The sequence below is a fragment of the Quercus robur genome, chromosome 9 (genome assembly GCF_932294415.1).
Source record: "Quercus robur chromosome 9, dhQueRobu3.1, whole genome shotgun sequence".
In the NCBI taxonomy this organism is placed as follows: Eukaryota; Viridiplantae; Streptophyta; class Magnoliopsida; order Fagales; family Fagaceae; genus Quercus; species Quercus robur.
The window spans coordinates 22,409,191-22,415,225 of NC_065542.1; positions in this window are offsets into that span (position 1 = coordinate 22,409,191).

The following is a 6,035-nucleotide window of genomic DNA, read 5'->3' on the forward strand; positions in this document are numbered from 1 at the left end:
AACATTTATTTTTAAAAAAGAAATCAAACAATTTTACTTTTTTTTTTTTTTTAAGAAACAACATTACTTTATTCTACACCATTGTCCCCTCAAAAACAAATCTACTCCATTCATCCTTTTTTTTTTTTTTCATTCATTTTTATTACTTCACATTCCATTCCATTAATTTATCAATAACTCCCAATCCCAAATGAAATGTTTTTTTTTTTTTTTTTTAACAAGATGAAGTGAAGTGTTAGTACTTAGTATATACTCTTTGTAAACATATTTCAATGTTATCCTCACCGTTGTAAGAGCAACTACATCAGTCATTGCAAACTTTCTGTCTATTTTGCACAAAAAAACTATTTTTTCTATTTTACACATTTATTTTTACAAAACACCCAAATTAGTCTATCGATTCTACAAATTTATTCAATAAAATATTCATTTTCTTACAATTTTTTTATTATTTCCTCACTTACTACCCCTCTCTCTCACAGACCCAAAATTATCAAAAAAAAAACTAAAATATTAAATGCACGAGCTACAATAACTGTGCATATATGCACGGTTACTATAGCATTTGTGCATTTATACACAATTTTACACTTACTGATGTAGGTTTTTTTTTTTTTTTTTTTTTTTGTCAAAATGTGTAAAATAAGCTACTTTTTATATTTTGCAAGACTTTGCAAGAGTTGATGGCGTTGATCTAAGTTTAACTAATATAAAACATTTATTTATTTTTTGAAAGTGAAACCAATAAAACATTTATTATATTAATTACAAAAAAAAAAAAAAAAAAAAAAACCCACGTTAGCAACTTGAAAAAGAAAGTCACATTCTAGTGTTGCTCACTGCTTTAACACAAAGCTCACACACTCAGGCCTTTCTCTTCCGTTGGAAAATCAGTGCTTGGAAGGAAAAAAGAACGAGTAGCCCAACCTTACATAGTGAACAAATAAAAATAATTTGTGAACAAATTAAAGATTTGGAGTTATGAAAAGTTGAAATATTTATTGTTAAAAGTCCTCATACAAGTGGACTCCTATCTCTCCCATGTCGTCTCTCATAGGGCTTCTGGAGTATTTAGATTATCTGGGTCTACATTAATCCTTTGTGTATTTTATTCCAAATAAAAGAGATAAACACATATTCTCAAATCATAATTTTATTCCAAATCATACTGTCTTTCACAATTACAAGAACAATAGTTTTGTAGGGACACGATTTGTTTAACGGCCCATGAGTGACGTTGGGCTCGTATGCAAAGGACTCCAACAATATGATTTGTAGAGAGTGGGCTTGAAAGGCATGACCTTGGGCACAGGTGAACGGTTTGATCATGGGGTTTAAGGAAATTCTTATATGGGCGGGCAAGGCTTAACTAGCTAAGCCTTCCATTGGCACGGATTATGGGACTTCAGTCCTCGGACGCTGTCCTAGGACCCTTATATCATTTTCTTTTTCCATTTTTTACCGGGGGAGAGACCTCCCTTTCCTTCTGGGGAGTTCTTCCTTTTATATCCGTGTTTCTTCTCCTCCTTCAAGTTCACGTGTAAGTCTCACCCTTTTTTAGGGGTGCAGACCTGTCCTGTCAACCCATACTCCAGTATGGTTTGGGGTCGCTGGGAAAGTTAAAGGGTATGGTTTAGAGCATGGACTTGTCAGATAAGTGCTTGGTATTATGATTTTGGTAGCTTTTTCTCTTACCCTGCCCCTGAACTCAGTTTCCCCCCTTCCTCAGGCATTTCATGAGGTGCCGAGCAAGAGGTTGTCCTCGGCAATGGTTCTCCTCGGCGTGGGCCCTAGCCCCTGGGCCCCCATGTAGAATGGGCCTGGGCCGTGAATTCACTAGCCCCACAATAGCCCCTCAAAATCCTGCTGCCCGACTTTTAGTTGGGGATGAGGATTTTGATAATGCTGGGCCCACATCACGACTCGCTCAGATTATGTACTTTTTGATGTTTGGGCTTTTCCATTTGCATAGGAGATGCACCGGATTAAGAGGCATTCCTTTAGTCTTTGGTCATGCGGTATCCTTTGATGTTCCAGTGTTCGAGATGCGCCTTCACGAGAATCCTTTAATCTTATGGTTGCAGGTGGCGTTGGGAATTGAGCCGAAACCATTTTGTCTGTAGCGTTCCTTGGGACTCTGCGTGAATTAAATGCCACCTCCTTATCTTTTAAATAAATAGGGTAGGAGGTTGCTCCACTTACACACAAATCCTTCAGTTTCCTCCCAAACCACAATCCTTCAACCATAATCACAACTTCCATATCCGGTGTTATCCTCCCTTAGTATAATATGTTTGAGGCGCAGGTTGGGGTGAAGGAACTCCCTCCGCCACAGAGGCGCCGGGTCCTTCCGAGACTCAAGGTAGCGTGGTCTGGGCATGGGAGGCACAGACTCAAGAAAATACTCCGTCTTAACAAAGGGGAAATGGTGTTTCTCCTTCTTTTAGTCAAAATCCGAAGCAGGTTCTGGTCATGCCAGATTTTTGGTGTGTCAAAAGAAAGATTTTCCGCCATCAGCGCCGTCTGCCTTGTCGCAGGCAAATTTTGGTGTAAGCTCCTCAACTTCCGGTTCCCGGCACCTTCTCTTCAACGGTGTGGGCCTCAAGTTGGGTTCCCTGCACCTTTTCTTCAGTTGCGCTAGCCTGAAGCTGGGCTCTCTCTGCACCTTTTCTTCAATGGTGCAGGCCCCACGTTGGGTTCTTTTGCTGCCTGAGTTATGGGCATGTAAAAGTGTTGAGGAAGAACAAAGTCTTGAAGTAGCAGCCAACCTCTCCTCTGTACTACCTCCTCGGCTTTATCTTATTCTTTTGTATCTTTCTTTTCGATTACGTAGTTAGCTTTGATATAAGCTGATTCCAGCTTTTCATTGTACGCTGTACTATTTCTTTGTTTTAATAAAAAGGGAAATTTATTTACTTGTTTTGAATATTTTTCTTTTTTGCAACACTACTTTGTGAATGGGTGTGCTCCATGTGTGTTTTTCTTCAATGATACTTAGAGCAGGAAACCTTGAAACATAATCCAACTAATTTTAATTTACCGACATTACCAGGCATAATAACGATAATTCATAGTAAGTAAAACTTAGGAAACTAACCGAGATAACAGCTGAATATTCTGTAATAAGTGCGAGGAGACCGTCCGAGAACGATAAACTCTAAATAATTCATCCGAGGGGGTGACCGAGCAGTAAGGGACTCCGATTGTGTTTTTGGCAACATATTGCTCTATATTGCATCAATCCCTTTGGCACTGAGGATCCGAGAGCAGACTTGAGAATCCATGCAGTTTAGGAATTAACCCAATTGTTAATGGAGAGTTCTCCTCGGATAGATTCTAAGGTCCATGTAATGTAGTTTTCCTTTTAAGTAGTTGGTTTCCCCAGAGGCTTGAGTCTGAGGACCATGCAAGGCCTTGGTTCTGTCCAAAACTTGTATATTTTCTTGTAAGTAGTTGGTTTCCCCAGAGGCTTGGGTCCGAGGACCATGCAAGGCCTTGGTTCTGTCCAAAACTTGTATTTTTTTCTTGTAAGTAGTTGGTTTCCCTAGAGGCTTGGGTCCGAGGACCATGCAAGGCCTTGGTTCTGTCCAAAACTTGTATTTTTTCTTGTAAGTAGTTGGTTTCCCCAGAGGCTTGGGTCCGAGGACCATGCAAGGCCTTGGTTCTGTCCAAAACTTGTATTTTTTCTTGTAAGTAGTTGGTTTCCCCGGAGGCTTGGGTCCGAGGACCATGCAAGGCCTTGGTTCTGTCCAAAACTTGTATTTTTTCTTGTAAGTAGTTGGTTTCCCCGGAGGCTTGGGTCCGAGGACCATGCAAGGCCTTGGTTCTGTCCAAAACTTGTATTTTTTCTTGTAAGTAGTTGGTTTCCCCGGAGGCTTGGGTCCGAGGACCATGCAAGGCCTTGGTTCTGTCCAAAACTTGTATTTTTTCTTGTAAGTAGTTGGTTTCCCCAGAGGCTTGGGTCCGAGGACCATGCAAGGCCTTGGTTCTGTCCAAAACTTGTATTTTTTCTTGTAAGTAGTTGGTTTCCCCAGAGGCTTGGGTCCGAGGACCATGCAAGGTCTTGGTTCTGTCCAAAACTTGTATTTTTTCTTGTAAGTAGTTGGTTTCCCCGGAGGCTTGGGTCTAAGGACCATGCAAGGCCTTGGTTCTGTCCAACACTTGTAGTTGTTCATTTATTTATTTATTTTCCGAAAGTTAGCTCCTCGAACAAGGTGGGGGGAGCTAGCTTGATGTTTGAAGCCCCTAGAATTGCCCATGCCATTGGCACTGCGAGGCGTAGCCCCTAGTGGAAATCTATGTCAGAGCAACAACAGCTTGTCGCTGGAAATGGAGAAGCCTTCACAAACGTCGCTGGAAATGTAGGAACCTTCACAGACATTTGCTTGACGGAGGCTCAACTCCACCGCCACCTGTGCGAATGCGCAAGCCTTTCCCACAGACGGCGCCAATTGTAGGGACACGATTTGTTTAACGGCCCATGAGTGACGTTGGGCTCGTATGCAAAGGACCCCAACAATATGATTTGTAGAGAGTGGGCTTGAAAGGCATGACCTTGGGCACAGGTGAGCGGTTTGATCATGGGGTTTATGGAAATTCTTATATGGGCGGGCAAGGCTTAACTAGCTAAGCCTTCCATTAGCATGGATTATGGGACTTCAGTCCTCGGACGCTGTCCTAGGACCCTTATATCATTTTCTTTTTCCATTTTTTACCGGGGGAGAGACCCCCCTTTCCTTCTGGGGAGTTCTTCCTTTTATATCCGTGTTTCTTCTCCTCCTTCAAGTTCACGTGTAAGTCTCACCCTTTTTTAGGGGTGCAGACCTGTCCTGTCAACCCATACTCCAGTATGGTTTGGGGTCGCTGGGAAAGTTAAAGGGTATGGTTTAGAGCATGGACTTGTCAGATACAGTGCTTGGTATTATGATGTTGGTAGCTTTTTCTCTTACCCTGCCCCTGAACTCAGTTTCCCCCCTTCCTCAGGCATTTCGTGAGGTGCCAAGCAGGAGGTTGTCCTCGGCAATGGTTCTCCTCGGCGTGGGCCCTAGCCCTTGGGCCCCCATGTAGAATGGGTCTGGGCCGCGAATTCACTAGCCCCACAAGTTTAATAGGGTTTAGGAATTACACCAATAACAAAAGAGAATTGACTTGCATTAGTAAAGAGAACTTCTAGTTTGTATTCACAACTTTTTTTTTTCTTTTTGTCCATTTACAACAACTAATAATAACTCATCTCTTACAATTTGTTGTAAAAGTGCTGTGAATATAATATTTCTTTTAAAAAAAACGCGAATGTGAGAGTTTATTATATTTATTTTTAGTAAAAGAAATTTTTTTTTAATTTTTAATTTAATTTTTTAAATGGAACATGTGGCTAAAACAAAAATTATGATTTTGAAAAGTGTTAAAGTTAAAAATAACTTAAATTCAGGATTTGGATATTATCTTTCAACTACTTCTTAAAAAATACAAAGAAAAAAAAAAAAAAAAAAGAGAAAATTAACTGGACATGGGTTTTTTTTTTTTTTTTTTTTTTAAGTGAGCTATTTACTTATAAAAAGAGTTTATAAGACTTTGTTATCCTTAATTTAAAGAACTCCATTTGAACTAAGCAAGAGGTGAATCCTGCAATGTTGTGTCCTGCAACTTTAATTTTACTTTGACATTCCCAGTTGTGAGTGGGCGTTTGCATTGGATGATAGAAATGATAGAAGAAGGAGGTGGGCAGGAGGGGCGTTCTACAGCTATGATTTTCTCATTTGATCTCAATAGTGAGAAATTCAAAGAGCTACCACTGCCTGATGAATAAGGAAGTTGTATTAAGAAAGGACTCTCCTCGTTCAAGGAAAAACTCGCTTTGATTAAATTTGGAAGTGGTGTACTACCGCATAGCATGCTTTTATGCTCCAGTTGGGTGATGAGGGAGTATGGTGTGCTTGATTTCTGGAATAAAATTTGTGTTCAACCAATTGAAATTTATACTGATTTCTTCGAAATAGGTCTCGCCTGGTCTCTACCAACAGTGAATTAGAGAG